Source organism: Cupressus sempervirens, chromosome 2 (assembly GCF_028749045.1).
Source record: "Cupressus sempervirens isolate cs-2001-9-10 chromosome 2, ASM2874904v1, whole genome shotgun sequence".
NCBI lineage: Eukaryota > Viridiplantae > Streptophyta > Pinopsida > Cupressales > Cupressaceae > Cupressus > Cupressus sempervirens.
Genome location: NC_143119.1, coordinates 192,478,396 through 192,495,968, shown reverse-complemented (window position 1 = coordinate 192,495,968; position 17,573 = coordinate 192,478,396). Strand labels below are relative to the sequence as shown.

Below are 17,573 nucleotides of genomic sequence, written 5' to 3'. Positions count from 1 at the left end.
CCTAATACATCAAAGAGGAAATATAAGAAAAAAAAACGCTTTTTATGTTTCAAGTTTCCAAATTAATGTTCCATTTTAAATATAACAATAACCCAAATTACTTACATACTGAACTCTTTAGGGTGTTCAACTTAAATACCAAATTTTTGAGGGCCCACAATTTATCTACCCTACAGACCTGCACTTTATATCTCCCTGAACCCAACGATGTGTTCGTACTCCAAAGAGCACCCTACCACTTATCCACGTACTCCTTTCAACTACATGCTTGAATTCTTCCATCTACCTCAAACCATGTGCAACTTCCCCTGCCCTCCATCCTCCTTTTTATCTTGTTTGGGTCTGCAATTCATGTATTCTACGACTCTAGCTCTCTCCTGTCCTCATGATAGATCATGGTGACATAAAACGTTGAAAGTTAAATCCTGAAACTAATCTGCCTTCTTAAGAGAATGTTGCATTAGGGATTAGGCAAAGCTCGGGGGAGCTCAGGCCCTTAACAATAGCAGGTAACTTTCCAAATTTCTGGCTCTGCAAAATCAAAAGGGGCTTCCCTGGAGATTCTACAGGGCAGTGAAATAGAAATGCAACTAAAAGGCCACACAGTTTATAGATATATCACATTCAGGAGAACAACCATATGGTTTGTCACTAATCACTCTGGTCGGCTTACTGGAGATCTCAGGTTCAGCAGATAAAAACTCATAATATAATTGAAGGTTCAACTCTAACAATTTAAGGCTCTCTTAAGAATCTATCAAATATACTTTCTTAAGAATTCTTGTAATCAATAAACTATTGAACTGCAACTCAAGATGTATAAAATTACATTACCTGATCTAGTGCTTACTCCAAACCCATGTCTGAAGCATTGGTGTCACAGTCAGATTCACAGTGCAATCAAAAAAATATTGCAAATCATACTTTCAACATATAGTGTGAACTGAAGTTTGCCATGAAATATCACTAGTCTAGTTGCATCCTCAGTCCAAACCTTCCCAAAGACAACAGAAACATAAGCCAAGAATAATGTAAGCAACCCCCAAATTAATTCACTGCATCCCTTGTGAAAAGTTTGTTTCCTCTCAAGGCAGAAAACTCTAGGTGGGTTTTAGAGAAATTGACTGAAATAATTTCGAAAAAATTAAACAAATAATTTCAGGAAGAAATTATAAATTTTGTCGAAAAAATTTAAGTATTAGATCTGATATCATATTACGGAAGTAACTAGTAAATACTTGCTTGTTATTAACAGAGACTAAAAGGTCAATTTATACAAAAGAATAAAACGATGTTTCCTTAGGAAACGATCGTAAAGAATAGAAACATTCTATTCTAACAAAGAAAGCTAAAAAACAAAAGCTAACTAAAGCCAACTAGATATTTACAATAGATAAAAATGTGACCCAGAAGCCTAAACACAGTCACAACCATGGAGAATTTCCCTTTGTAGAGAGATTTACAAATCTGAATTCCTTCACAAATTTTCATTAAACATTTGTCCAAGTGCATTATTTGTCCTACTTGGGAGAATAACAAAATTAGTCACAACAATTCATGAACATAATAATTATTTTCCATGAACATCTCAACTGCCTATGTAGGTAACTATAATGGAATAATGTGGATAAAATTTAGGTTGCGTCTCTACTGAAGTTCTGTGGAAAGTCCTCTACAACCTTTTGTCAAGTTATAGCCTGAGGGAGATAAAAATTAAATAGAAAATGCATTGCAAATAAATATCATGCACATGCATCCTCCTTCAGAGTGCTATATACCTTACGAAGAGCTTCAACATTTAAGCATTCAGAACATTGGTAAATAGGGATTTCTTCAGCTCTGCTACTTCATAAAACAAGCAAGCGTGTAAAGATATACCTCTCTTCAAACTCAAAAAAGGCTTCCTTGCAAGTAAAACAAAACTAACCCAGACCTCTTGGGATGCTTTTCTGCTTTGAAATATGCAATACAAACAAACTTTCAATAAGCCTATCTTTTTGTAGCAAGGTATGAGCCCAACTCCATTCAGAAAACCTACACAAGACAGGATGTTTTTACAAATTTTGATTAACATGAATGGCCTAATCCATAAAAAAAAAGACTATACTTCTAGAGACAAAAGCATAAAGACTAGAGAAACCTCAGCTTGGGTTCAACACAAGATTCATATCCAATGAATGGAGTTGCATAAAAAACTACAAAAGCCACACTTCATTGAGATCTGCAATACAAATCCTTAAACTCGCAACAAAAGCAATTCAATTCAACCGACATACAAAAATCAAACAAAATACTTGAAAATTATTCTCAGCAGCAAGTACATATAACATAATCATTATATAAGCAATTCAATTCAACCGACATACAAAAATCAAACAAAATACTTGAAAAATATTCTCAGCAGAAAGTACATATAACATAATCATTATATAAAAATCTAAGTGCCAGTAACAGTTATTATAGACATTTACAATATTTTACAGCCAATTTATTTGAGATAAAAAGCATATGGAAATCAATTTCCTATTTATGATTGAGAACTAAGTTTCCATATTCACTCAGAGCAACTGGGATTTGAAAGTCCGTTCACTGCATAGTCATAGTTGATGCGAATTTGCTTGAAAGTAGTCTTTGCACAGAGACATTCGTTCCAAATTTGCCAAATTCACTAACGAGGATCAGCCCAAAGTGACTTCCAGCGAATGGCGAGTGAACTTGGTCAACAAAAAGTCATGCTGATTTCTAATATGGTTTTTTTAATTGTTTTTGTCATGAGAATGCTTCTTGCATCACGTGACTTCCTCCTGCATTTGGTTTTAACTCATGATTCCTGTGCTTTGTTTATCTCACATACTCAGCAAAGCAGTTTTGAAGGCAGAATACACCTGCAAAAAGATGGCAATACTCAGAAAAGCAGTTTCATTTTCTGTTTCTGAATACACCTGCACCATAAGAGGGGTAAAAGACTGCCATTTTTGGCTTCCAGAATCCACTTCTTATGGTAAGATTTTGACCCACTCCTTGCTCCCCACTTCCAGGTCCACAATGCGCTCCATGAGAATGATGATGGACCACCTTGAGACATGTTATATAGTTCTATATTTGTTAAACAGATTTCTGATTTAGTATTAGAAGTTTCATCTCTGAGATACTGTAATCTTCTTTTCCTTAGAGGCTGCAATTTCACCAAATACTGTCTTTTGTATTTGTTACACAGACAGAAAAAAAATCTCAATATAAGCTGCAACTTCTATAAAATATTATTTATACAGAGGGGCTAAAATTTCTATATTAAGGTAAATAATAATGTTTTAGTAGTTTGAATAAATAACAGCTATAGTAGTCCTCGCCATGGACTACTGTTTAAGTATTTTATTTGATTGCTGCATGCCTCAGTTTCTACATATTTATAAATTTAGTCTGGCAATTGAATCTATAATTTGACATTTATTTATCTAATATTTATTTTCATTCGTGTTGCTTGTAGACTCAAAAAATGGCTGCAAGTGATTCTAACACAGGAAACACCCATTTCAAAATAGAAAGATGCTCTTCACTGTGGAAATATGTGGAAATAATTCAACCAATGCCAATTGGAGGAGGTTATATGTGGATTTGCAGGCATTCATAGAGGAAATCAGTAACTTTTATAGAGTGAAATCACATTTGTGCTTTATACCTCAAATGAAAAGGCATTAAATTTTGTAAAAAGAAACCAAGAGTTGATGGGGTGCTACCTAAAAACCTTTCTTCCAAACTACATTGTGAAAAAATATATTCAAGCAAAAAATAAGCAGACAATGCAGCAAGTAGGGCAAAAATCCAATCCTTTGCAAAATGTTAGAAAAAAAACAAAAACATCATCTATGTATTCATCTTCCACTCCCAATGAACCACCCACAATGGGCCCTCCATTGTTGCATGTTCCTCAAAAACTAGATGCAAATAAGAGAGCAATGGGGCCCTTAGAAACATCATTTCAAATGAAGCTAGAGGCATTGCCGATGAAGTCATAGCAGAATGAAATCTATGCATAGGGATTTTCATTTAATGCTGTTCATTCACCGTACTGGCAAAAAATGGTGAGATCAATTAATGAGGCTCCAAAGGGATTCAAGCACCCAAACTATGAGTAGGTGTCCACCGCTTTATTGTATAGAGAGGTCCGTCCATGCAGCCCATGAAGGATTTATGGATAGAAATAGATGTGACCACAATATCCGATAGATGGAAAGATGCGGAAAAATCGTCCTTTGGTCAATGTTAATGTTTCTAAAAGTTGTGGATTACGAAGGACAAATGGACAGTCCTTTCATTACAAACATTCTCATCCAAGCCATTGAGCAAATTGGCCCTCAAATGTAGTTTAGGTAATAATCAACAATGCCAAGAATTGTATGTTTAAGAAGTGCTTAGAACTCATTTGTTTGACACTTTGTGATGTGCACTCAATCTACTACTGCAAAATGGCACTAAGATTGAGTGGATAAAAAAATGTACAAAATGCACAAGAGATCCAAATGTTCATCATAGACCACCATATGATGCAAGCCATATTTAAACAATCCTCAAAATTGAAGCTCTTTAAGGTAAGTTAAATTCTTTAAAATTTGAGTATGTTTGACAAGTCTAGTCACTTTACTTTAGTAAACTTTTTATGATTTTAAATTCAAATTTTAATCTTGATTGTAATTTATTATTGTTTTGATCTTAAAATAGGTTGTCAAGACCTGTTTTGCCTCCAACACTATTGTTTTGAGACGCCCTATCAAGGTTAAAGAGGCATTGTCTAGAAAGGTAATCAGTGCCAATTGTAGCATATCAAGGCAATCTACTAGTGTCAAGGCAGCTGCCATTAAGACATTGATACTAGATGACTCTTGGTGGGATCGTATTTAGTACCTCCTGAAGTTCACTAAGCCTATATTGAGCACAATCCAATACGCTAACATGGATAGGCCTTCCATGGGTGAGGTATATGATGGCATTGACTCCATGATTGAGGATATCAGGAATATCATAAATGAGAGAGGAAGATCCTGATGAAATGTTCTTCAAGGAAATACAAACAATCAAGGGAGAGAGATGGAACAAAATGACTACCCTTTTGCATCTACTTGCCTTTGCATTGAGCCCCAGGTTGTATGGTCAACCAGTCCTCAAGGGTGCCAGTAGAGGTGCCCCATACAGAGATCCTAAAGTTGTTCAAGGTTACAAGGCAGCCTTTCAAAGACTCTTTCCCAAGCACCTACAACTTGCAGTGAGGTCTGAATTCATTGGTTTCGCAAGCACCAATGATTGTGGTCTTGAAGCTCTTGAAGAAAATAACAATGTTGATGCTCATAAATCATGGTACTTCCATGAACAAATGTACCAGCACTTGCATCCCATTGCCATCAAAATTTAATCAGAGGTTCTTAACTCTTAAGATTCTAATTTCTACCAGTTGCACAATACTGTAGAAAAGAAAAGACAGAATCAAAAGAGTTTCTCCCAAATTGTTATAGGGGAGACAATGCAAAATGGTATAGGGTCTACCTTGCAGGAGGAGCATCCTAAAACACATTCTTTGGTGGTGGGGGCTGACAGGGAGCTACTACAGAACACAAACATTGGGACTCCAAAGAGTAGAGAAAAATGCAAGGCATTGGACTCCCAGGTACAAGCGTCAATTAGAGTTAGGAAGGATCTGACTCAACATGAAGTTTCAGAGGCAGTTGACCAAGAGCTGGTCACTGAATTGGGCGACTTAAGCTACCCGAGTGGAAGGCGGTTGGCAAATTGTTAAGGGGAAAAAATATAGGAAGTCGAAGGATGTGTCCTTTGAGATGACTCTTCGTTCGCACACTAAGGCTTGAGGCAAAGTTTAAGTCTTCTGGGTTACTTTGCAATTTGGTTGTTGCTGTCTTTTGTGAACTGTTTATGGTCTTTTGTGTTGATTTTATCTGGGTAGTATCTGCCAATAAAGTGGCACCTTATGTAATACTCTCTTAATATTGATAAAAACTACTTTTACTGAGAAAAAAAATTCTACTTTCTAAATTCTTGTTGATTAATGTTGAATTTAAATTTTATTTTAAATTATTCAAAATTCTTACTAAGTCCAGAAATGTAAATCTTGATAAGTTGCTAATTCATCATCATCTAAGAGGAACTGGAGCACATACTCCTTCATCCACTCGATAAAACGCAATAGACTAAACTCCAAGAAGGCAAATAACTTGGTCTTTGTGCATTCAAACTTGAGGCTCACAACACACAAAAACAATACTTACAAAAAAGTGGGGGCAAAGCATTGGGATGTTGAACCAAATACTACAGAGTTGGAAGCCCACTTTGATGCACTTGCAATTGATGATGGTGATCACGAGCTACTTAGTGAGGTTGGCAAAGTATTGATGCTAGTGGCACTTTTTGTGCTTCTAATTTGCAGCAGCAAAATGATGAAGATTTTTTTGATGGTTTTTATGATATTTGACCACAAATGACTGATTATCATAGTTACACCACCCTGGGGGACGGGGGGACGGCGAAACGGGGGGACAAGTTTTCGGGACGGGGGGACAGAGGGGCCTTAATTTGGGGACGGCGGGGGGACGGTGGGGGGATGGCGGTGGGGAGACAAGAGGGGTGTATATATCTATGCATATGGTATTTAAAAATGTTAGTTATGAAAATATGTATTGCAATATAGGATGTAAAGATGTAAAAGAGTGAATACTTGAAACATTGCATTGAATTGGAACATTGAACATTAAACATAAATAGTCGAATTTGCAAATACTGAATAACAGGATGTCCCCCATCCTCGGTGGAGGTGGTGGAATCTAGTGGCACCGCTGGGGACAGGGAGACGGAGTCCCCAAGTCTCCGGTGCGTTGAAGTCTCCGAGACGTCGGGCAAAAAGGGGGGGGACGCGTCCCCGTGTTACTATGCTGATTATTAATGTTGACATTATTCTTTTTGAACCAAAACATCGATATGGTGGTGTATTTTGGCATTTTGCTATGTCATTTGAACTAAAACATTAATATATGTGGTGGTGTATTTTGCTAAGTTGCTTTAATATTACCATAGTGGTGTATGAACTTATTTGTTGCGGCATATATAAAACCCAAACCTAACCCAAAAAAAAAATGTTGGACGAATTTCATACGCGCTACCAGAATCTGAACCGGCAACTTAAATTAGGAAGCAAAATATTGTGAATGTAAGAATGATATGTCTATTTGCAATTCAGAACAGCTGTAACTCAAATCGCACTTGTCATTTTTTCTGTCCTTGGTTATTGTTCTTGTTTTCTGCAGACTAATATACAGTTTCTTGGTTTGGGCCGCATCAGATAACTATCTGTTTTCCATGCTCTTTTGTTAAATATTTTGATCTGCTGCATTTGTTTCTTTATCAATCACAAAGAAGAGAGAAGTGCCTGCATAAAATACTTCTGTAACTTTTGGACATTCCCATTTTCTTTGTTTCTGACTTCCTTTCATCACACAAATACAAAGCCCCTTTGCAATTTTACCTTCTACCAGATAAACTTATCCTCTAAATTGTCATGTTTCTTTGATTAAAGAAATCTATTGCCCCCATAGCAAGAAAGCGGTGATGTTAGCTCATATGCATTGCCGTGAATGTGGTGAGGTAAAAGGGTTTCTCTGCATTGAAGCTTTTAGTTAAAAGCGTACAGTATTTTGGAGGCATGTCTAAAAGTCAAAACTAGTAAAGGCTGTGTCTTTTTTATTAGGTATGAGTGCCAACTTAAAATGGCATATTGCCTTAGTATTTCTCAAAGTGAACACTACAAATGGCTGCATATTTTCCTAGTGCAGGCAATACAGGGTAGCAATTTAGTTCTTAAACAAAAGAAAAAAAAATTATTCACACATTCAAAATTACAACTTGTGGACATTTATCAATCAAAATTAAGGGTTTCATAAGTGCCAGTCCAGTTTACTGGAAATCTTGTCAAGCCACTATTTGCTATGTTCTAATATTTCCAAAAGTGGAAATGGATAATGGATGTATTTTCTAGTATTTCTGAAAACAGAAACTTTTAACAGCTGTATAATTTTGATAGTGTAAAAACTACATGCTCACAGTTCAGTTTGTAAATTAAAAATAAACCAGAAGATGACAAATATTTGATGTCAATTTAGCTACAGTCACCATTTCTGAAGTTAGTTACTAAAGCTCAGATTCTGCTAATACTTGTTATTTAGAAAAATAATAGTTATTATTCACACATTTAATTTGAACTTGTGTAAGACTATACACCAAAATAAAAGATTTAAGTGTAAACCCACTGACTGGGAATCTTGAAGAATGGTGTAGCATTAAGTCGTCAATTGATTGAATAGATGAATTGTAGCTTCCACCCCTTCCCCATCCTTTCTGCTCTTGGGCTTGCACAAAATTATTTGACCTAAGAACTAACAAGTCCATCTGTTAGTGGTGCAGAAGGAACCGAAGTTTTTGGGGTAAACCCTCAATTTTGGCTTGGAGACCCTCTAATGGAGTCTTGAATGTAATAAGGGCAAGTTATAAACCCATTGTGATGTTCTGGTTAAGTTCATTATCATTTTGGCAAAAGTAGGCCAGTCAGGACGAGTTGACACAGAATGACACTTCTCCCAATTTGGAGTAGCAAGGATGTTTTGAATCAGTTTTTTAATCTTAAGAAGGCTAAGAAGTCAATCGAAACAAAATTGCATCAAGAAGAAATGAAGTTGCAAAAAGGAGGGAAAAGATGATTGAAAGTTGCATGACAACTTTGGAACATTGACAATGTTGCTCCAGCAAGAATTGCAACTTTTTCCATTTGAAAACAAAAGTAGTTATAGAAGCCAAAAATCAATTGGGAGAAGGATAGGAGTCATATATATAGCCCTCAGATTGAATGGAATGAGGTTGGAGAAATCAAAATTCATATTCTTGCAATTCTGAATGCTGTGACAATTTTGTATTTTTTGTACAGTTCAGTGCAACAATATCATTTCTTGAATTTTGGATCGAATTTTTGCTTCTTCCATTTTGCATAGTTAGATTTTGTTTAGCTCTGGACTTCTGCATTATAGTTTTCCTTAATTGTGAGTTTTGGTGAGCTAAATAAAATTCAGGCCTGTGACTGCATTTCTCTGGTAGTCCTAGGGTTTGATAAGAAAATGCCTCTACCTTGGATCCCAACCATTGGAATTTCAAGGCCTTGGAAGGCATAAGAGTAGTGCTAATGCACACTAACTTGCACGAGGGATTTTGCAGAAAGACTTCATCTGCTAATTTTAAGAGCAAGCCCTAGGCCAGCAACCAGCAATGCCCGGCAAGGAACTTGTAGAGCAGACAGGATTAACATAGGGAAATGGAATGCCTGATTGATGGAAATGACAAGGGTTAAATGGAGGTAGAGAAGATTGCTAGAAAGGTTGCATTCAAGTCTTGAATCCAGTGTTCCATTGTTGAACAAGAAAAAGCTTGTCTAAAGTTGTATTTAACCTAAATGCACTCAATTGAGGAACAAGGCATTGCACGGAAGGCATAGATAAAAATCTCTCCGAGAAGTGGCAGATATCTTTGCTTCTCCTAAAAACTTTCGCAAAACAAAAAAATTAAGGTTTTCTGGAGTGAAATTCAAACCGAGAAGACTCGAAATTCTTGTCAATTAGTTGACCACTTCTCTACGATAAATCACAAACTTCTTGCGATAACTGAACTACTTCTCTCAAGCAACACCAATAAAACTGGGTCACCCAATGACTTGCACATTCATTGTTTATTTTGCAATTTTAAGTGTTTGGAGGAGAGGAGAAGGGTTTTGGTGGAGAAAAATAGTTTTTGGCAGCCTTGTAGATTGATTATAAGTGGATCTGAAGCAGATTCAAAGAGATTTTCACCCAAATTTGGATTCACAAGTAAGTTTTCTAAATTTTCTTTCTTTTTAGTGGGAAGGGGAAGAGGGAGATGTAGATTAGTTTCATATTGTACTTAACATTTGTATTTGCTTATCCTTTTAAAAAGACAATTTGTTATTTCGAGTTTACCCATCAACATTCCACATGAGGATGCAATTTTGTTACACATTACATCTATACATATCTAGATCAGTTTGTTTGGTTTGCTTACTCATTAGATGCATATCCTTATTGAATTTTGGTAAAAAATGCATTTCTTATTAAATTTAAGTCATTTTTTATATTCCCAACATTGTCCTAAGAAGTTGCCAATTTATCTCCAATATTTGCCGAGAACTTTATTGTTCGCCTCGCCGATAAGTGGCAAAGAACGAGAATTTGAACTATGATGGAAGGTACTGACCTAAAAGTTTGAAAATCTATAAGATCTCCCAAAAGGGTATCAGGAATGGTTCTTGGTTTTGGGAGTCCTATGGAACATTTTTGAGTAATTCCTTAAAAATAGAACCGTAGGCCTAATTAGAGGTTCATTCTAGTAGGTCTAAAACACCTAATTATGAACTTGATAGGAAATGGATTCAAGGAATTTCAAAATTAGTTGATCTAAATTAAAAGTGAGTTGTTTAAGACCATTTCACCCTACGTTGATCCATGTACACACTTGTCGAAATGTTGAGTAGACTTATGAGCATAGACTTGGTTGTGAGGAGTTCTATTGTAACTTGTTTGGGTGGCCCTAGGACAAAGTTTGTGGATGTAGAGATTATCAAGGAAAGAGTCTAATTCGTGTAAGTTCATACCTTACAAAGGGGAAGACATATGTCAATGGGATTGATACTTTGAGAACAAAGTTATGCTAGAATCCTAGGGCATGCCTATCAATAAGGGTCGGATTGCAACTCAAACCAGCCAATAGCCAAAACTGGGCCATTGCTCTCATGTACTTGCCCTCTTCTTTATGGATCACCATTTTTGTAAACCATACAAATAACGAGGTCCAAATATAGGGCACTCAAACATAATCATAAAGAAATGTCTTCAAGTCTTCAACACAATGCCCAAAGTCGACTTCAACCCAATTACGGCCACGCACCAAATAACATGCACCTCACTAACATTGACAATTATTTTGGTTGGGTAATTATAGTTTCTTTATGCAAAAAAAATTAAGTTCTCTCAATCCTTTTGTGTCTTGTCTCTTCCCTTGCTTGAGAAGACTATTAATGATTGAATTGCACGAGGATCACTCTGAAGTGATGCCCTTAGCTAACAAAGTAAGAATAATGACTTTGCCTCATCAGGCATGGAAGCTTTTACAAGAGAAGTTACCAAAGCCTGTACAGCCACATTGTCAGGGCCACCACTCAGTTGAAATATTTCATGAAAAAGACTAACACCTTCAACCATCTGTCCCTTCAAATAGTAACCATTTATCAAAATAGTACGATTATCAAGGGCACACCCTCTATCTCTACCATTCATTTCTTCAAATGATTTTATTTGATTCCTCAACATTTCCTACTTTGGAAAAACCATCAATAACCATATTATATATAAAACTCCTTGTAACAAACGAATTTTCATAACCAAATCTTAAGATCTATATCTTCTAACGTTTACAAAGTAACTGATTCCATTTCACATGACAAAGACTTCTTTTAACCATAATAGGAAATAACGATATTAATATTCAGTTCAACAACTATTACTAATCCAACTATATTTTCATGTTAAGCTGATATAACGAGAAACATATTCATTGTAAACAATTTAACTATTCCTATTTGAAAACATATTCAGCTGAAAAATAAAGCAACGACTATCTTCCTTAACTGAAATCATGCTTAACTAGAAGTATTCTTATTCAAATTTAGATGGCAATTAACTACCCTAATTGAAATAAAAAGACTATCTAATATTCATGCTAAATGATTAACAAGTAAAAGAGTGGAAAACATACAGTAATAACGGAGGATCTGTTATCTGATTGTGCAAGCTTTGGCATTGGTGAGAGGAGAAGCATTGACATAGGCTTAACCTCCCAACCTCGGACCATAATTATCCCACACATCCTAACATATTATAATGGCCCTCCCTACCTCGAGATCAAGCTTGGGATGTTCTTCAGTCTAGCCATTCGAATTATTTGGTGGTTTTCAGTGCCCAGTTAGTTATACCTATATAACTGACGTCTACGAACATCAAGTGATCATAGAATGGCACATATGCCTATAAACTACCTTGGCCAAGGATTTCCGTTTGGGTTCAACGACTCGATCACCACCACTCAACAACAGATTCCATTACAGGGACAGCACGAGCTATTAAGTGTTTCATTACTTAGTTATTCATATCTGATTTCATTCTTGGTTCTTGCAGGTTAACTCCACCTCTTCACCATTTCAATGGCTTCTTTGCCGGTGAATCCTAAGTGCCTGAAAGATTATGATCATTCTGTTTTATTTACACCTCTTCACCATTTCATGGCTTCTTTGCCAGTGAATTCCTTGGTGTTTGTAAGATTATGAGCATTTTGTTATTATTTACACCTCTTCACCATTTCATGGCTTCATTGCCAGTGAATCCTAGGTGTTAGAGAATCTAAGAGTATTTTGATCTTTGTTTCAGAAATTATGATAGCATGGTTATTGATGCTGATTCATATAATCATTTAAGTTCCTACAACTACCATTCGATTTCATAAATGATGTTACAATCACAGAGATAAAACTAAGAAGATCTTCAATGAACACTATGAAATGCAAGAGACCATCAGCAAGGTATTTTGTGTTAAAACAATGTATAGTTGGCTGCTATTGGACTTGTACTTAGAAAAAGAAGAATTATGAAATACAAAGGTATGTATTCATGACCTGAGATTGGGCTTGAGGTTTGTCTGGATGTGGCTCCTCCCGTCCTTGGCTGGAACTCTTGTTGGCTATTTATCTCGCCTGCTGGTTTGAGACTTGATACGCAGATTGCAAAATGCTGGCAAAGTAAGGGAAGAACAGAGTTATATTGGTTGTGTAGTCGAAAAGAATGTTTTGGCTAGAAATGAATGTTCTCAGCTTGAAATGGGAACGTAGCAGACAATGGAAAGAGACTACTTATCACACTCAGATCTGAAACAGTTAACTTCACCAGCACGAGGAAGTTTCCATCTTAACTGAAATCTTGGTTTCAATCCTGAACGTCGATCTGAGTTAATCTCAACCATTGATGGATTCCAGGAATTCTATTTAAGAGACTCCTAATTCCTCATTACGGAAGTTGAATCGAATTGGTATTGAATCTCTGCTGAATTGGTTCACAGCTTATCTTAAAAGCTAGCTGTGACTTCTCAGCTTCTATTGGTTTCAAAAAGTCCATTCGAATTCCAAAAACATTAATTCGATTTTAAAATGAAGGAAATGAAGAGGGAAAAGAAATTAAAAAAAAGGAGTTGAAGAGTTATAAATTCATTTTATTATTCTTATAATACATTCTTATTTTTTTAAGGGGTAAACGCTTTGCCCTGGAGCTATGAACCAGTGAGGCCACAAACGGGGGACCTCATCCCCATGAGATTTGAACCTTGATGGCAAGGATAACAACGTAACAACTTAACCATCACAACATGCCACTATTGGCAAAAGGGTTTGTGGTAACCTAGTGTGACTCGAACCGGAATTGATGCGTAGCACCGGGATCATTAGCCTAACACTACGCCTCACGACTCGCCTTCACACCAACTCGGCTATTCACTCACCCTTCATAATACATTCTTATATACATTCACATAAGTATATTGATGAGGTGACATCATTAGATTATGTTACTTTAATTTATTGGTGCCATTTCATTATTCTATTTATGTGCTTGTATGTAAGTATTTATTATAATGATATGATAAAAATTATTAAACAAATCTCTTGAGGTATTTATTATATTTTAAATTAATTTATTTTATGTTTTTCCTATATTGTTTCCATAGTAGCTCATGCGGGTCCCATAATGTAACCTGTGGACAAGTCATTGTATCCCTTCCAAGGAAGTCTAAGGTCATACCTACCGATCCTTATGACTAAACCAAACGAATATTCCATTCCAATGATCCCATTTAGCAATCTTCTCCTACAATCACCCATGAAAATACTTTTGTCATAATAATAATTCCATAGTAATTCAAAATAAAACATATTAATCGCTAATTTAAATCAAACAACTGCTAATCAACAATTAGTACAATGTATATAAATAACTAACTCATTTCACATGATCATGAAAAGAAATAATTCGTTATCGACCATATCATCAACAGTAAGTACAACGTATATAAATAACTAACTCATTTCACAGGATCACGAAAAGAAATAATTCGTTAAACCAACAGTTATGATCAACAACAAAAAAAATTAGGGCAAAATTTGCGATGTAACACTTCTGCCAAGAATTCTCCTTTCATTCATTTGTTACAAGAGATGATGAGCCTTGCTTAACGTATTCTCCTTACAAAGCCCATTGATCATTACCGAATAAGTATATACATTAGCAGCCATGCCCCGCCACTCATCTCATGCAAAAGCATAATAGCATCATTCGTCTTCCCGGCCTTACAATAACCATTAATCATACTAGTATAAGTAACCACATCCGTGTTCTTCATTTTCTAGAACAAGGAATAGGCCTCATCAATTTTACCCTCTTTGCAAAAACCATTAACAAGAACACTATAAGTCACCGAATTTGGCTCAACTCCACATTGAATCATCTCATTGAAAACCCTCTCAACCTAAACCACCATCCCTTTTTTACAGACCTCTTGAATAACTATAGTATATGAATACACACACGTATGGAGCCAAGACAAATATAAGAGCCATATGACATCAAAACAAATAAATGGCCAAAATACATAAGAAAAAATTGCACATGCATACACAATAAAAGAGAAAAGAAAGCTCTTCCTTTGACAAATTCCAAACATAGAATAAACTAAGTCAAAAGACACTAGAATAAATATCTCATAGCATCCAGAATACAAAACAATTTCCTTATTGATGTTATCAACCTAGCTTTGATACCATGTTGGATTTTGAGCCTAGAAATCAATGATGATAAACAGCAATAAGAAAGAGTCAAAACTGAAACAATTTACACAAGAAATATCCTAGGAAAACCCTTCTAGAATGAAGGGAAAAAACTAGCCACACAACAAAAAATATCATTTTATTTATCATAAAAGTTCAAGTGTACAACGACTTTCGCTTGATGCGATATATATAACAAGAGGATAAACCCTTCACATTACAACTAGAGGTATCTTGAGTTTCCCAAAATATGACTCTTTACTTTCAAATACAACTCTTTGTATTTGCATTGTATCAACACATGTTGAACAACACATCTTAACATATAATATAACAATTTATCATAAATGTCCTTTTCATTTGAAGGTGACCATAATGGTATTAACACCCAGGGATAAAGATCTCTATTGGAGCTACAATCTCCAACATTCCACCTCTTGCAGGCAATGCAAGTTGGTGTTGTTTTCTTCTCTGGGAGAAGATTTGAGGTGTACAACCTCATCCACCCTCTATAGGCAATGCCATTAATGTGGTGTCGTAGTCTTCTCTGGAGAAGATTTGAGGTGCAAGACCTCTCCTATCCTCTATAGGCAATGCCAAGTAGGTTCATCCTCAGCAGATATGCAAGATGGTATCATGGAAAGAGTCCATGATGTTCTTGATCACCCTCTAAGAGTGTCATGGTGATGATGTGAATTTTCTTTTTGAATCCTCCCTAGCTAAAAGGGAGTGTTAAAATTAGCTAGATCGGGTGCTAGCATATGTTGTTAGAGTGTTGTCCTTGCTAAGAGAGAGACTCCATTTAGAAAAAGTCTAACTATTCAACCTTGGAGGTTAAAAAGTTGATTTCAGTCCTAGAGGGAGGCTCCGCTAAAGGGGAGTCCTAGCATTCAAGTGATCTTTAGGTTCTTTATGAATTCTTCTCCAAGAGGAAGAAGTTTGTGGAACAAGTTCTCTTTAAGCATGTACGGTGGATACTGTTACATGGTTGTACTTTTCACCCTCTGGGTGTAGCTATGGTAAACATCGTGTTAAACAACAATGAGCACTTGTGTTGATGGTTGTCACCATGTGGCTTGGTTGATCAAAAGGAATCCTTCCTATCTAAGAGGGAGTGCTGATTTTTGTAGCTAATCAAATTCCTTCTTTGCTGACTAAGGTATAGCTATTGTATTGTTTACTTCGATATTATAATTATTATATTATGAGATAATATAACTATATTATGCAATATTATAATTATATTATGCAATAATATAACTATGTCAAAGATTATAATATAATAATTATATTGATAATATAATTATTATATTATTGTGGGAGGACGTGTTTATATTTTTTGATTAAAATTATTATATTATATAATAATATAATAATTATTATAAGTTTTCAGGTGGCCCAACCTTATTATATTATTAAGGGCGAGGGTTATATTATTATTATATAACAATGTAACCCTTGTACTGGGGTACGTCAAGACATCGAGACACATTTTTGGGGCAGAGGAAAATGGGCCTCATTTTTGGGACGACCGAGGAATGGCCAAGGGACGGTGGCAAGGGGAGGGTGAGGTAGGGAGGGGTGTTTTACAGTACACATATAGAACTAGAAATGCTTGTTATGAAATGATGTTTCAGTATAACATACGAAATTAAAATACATGAACATAGAAAAATTGAAACACGAGCAAGAAACATTAAACATTAGAAACTCAAGTATCCAGTGCAGGGACATCTCGGGGACAAGTACTTCGAGGTTTGGGAGGGGGTGCGAGTCCCCGTGTTACACTGTTATATAATAATATTGATTGGAAGAGGTGCATCCCTCCTTAGATCCTAATTTGATCTTCCTCTATTTGATGTAGCATAGTCTACGATCTATGGTAGGGAGGGCAAATCATAACCCGTGATAAACAAGCACCTAAGCTTGACAATCAAGGTATAGTCACTCCTGGTGAGGATTGGGCCAGAGACTGAGTCAAAAGAAGCACCAATGTTTTCATAGAAACGGAAATAGAGACAGCAGCTACTGGAGCATAGTTAGTTCAAATCAAAATTCCAATCACAAATCCAAAATAAAGAAAAAGTGGAAATATTTGAAAGAGTTGAAACTTTTGCCATTGATGAATCGTATCCCACCATAGGTGTAATACCTGCTACTACAGGCTATGGATCCAGATATTATCGATTGATCTCTACTCTAGGGGATGAGTTGGGGTTATTGCTGGGGGACATGAGCAATGAGGCCTATAAGAGGACTCAATGCTAAGGGGTTTAGTGAGACTGATGATTTCAAGAAAGGAACATGTTTTTTGGAAGAATTTTTATACCACATGTTGGTCATTTTGTCACCTCATGCCTATCCGAATATATCTCAAAGTGAATGTTCCAGGTTCCTTTTGTACAAATTAGGGTTTGGTCTCTTTAATTTTGTTAACCCTAAAAAAACCCTACTTTTGTGTTTTACTAAAATGTTGCCCTAAAAAAACTTTTGGATTAGGTACCTTTTCAAAGTATTTTAAGCGGGAGAAATCATTTTAAAATCACCCCCTTTATATTTCCGAGAACTTTTTAAGAAGTGGTTCGCGTATTTCCTA

At 35.9% G+C, this 17,573-nt stretch overlaps 1 protein-coding gene across 2 annotated transcripts in view; it reads right to left on the bottom strand.

Moving 5' to 3' along the window:
- Positions 1-1,458: 1,458 nt before the first annotated feature.
- Positions 1,459-17,573, bottom strand: part of LOC149571730 (uncharacterized) — a 31,909-nt gene continuing 15,794 nt past the window's right edge. The window contains exons 2-3 of one of the 2 annotated variants that reach the window (XM_089813140.1): positions 1,934-2,034; positions 1,459-1,839 (exon numbers count right to left, since the gene is read on the bottom strand). The gene's annotated coding sequence lies outside the window, so the exon portion shown is untranslated. Of the gene's footprint in view, positions 2,035-17,573 lie in introns of both variants that reach the window. The other variant, XM_089813139.1, reaches the window with a different exon arrangement.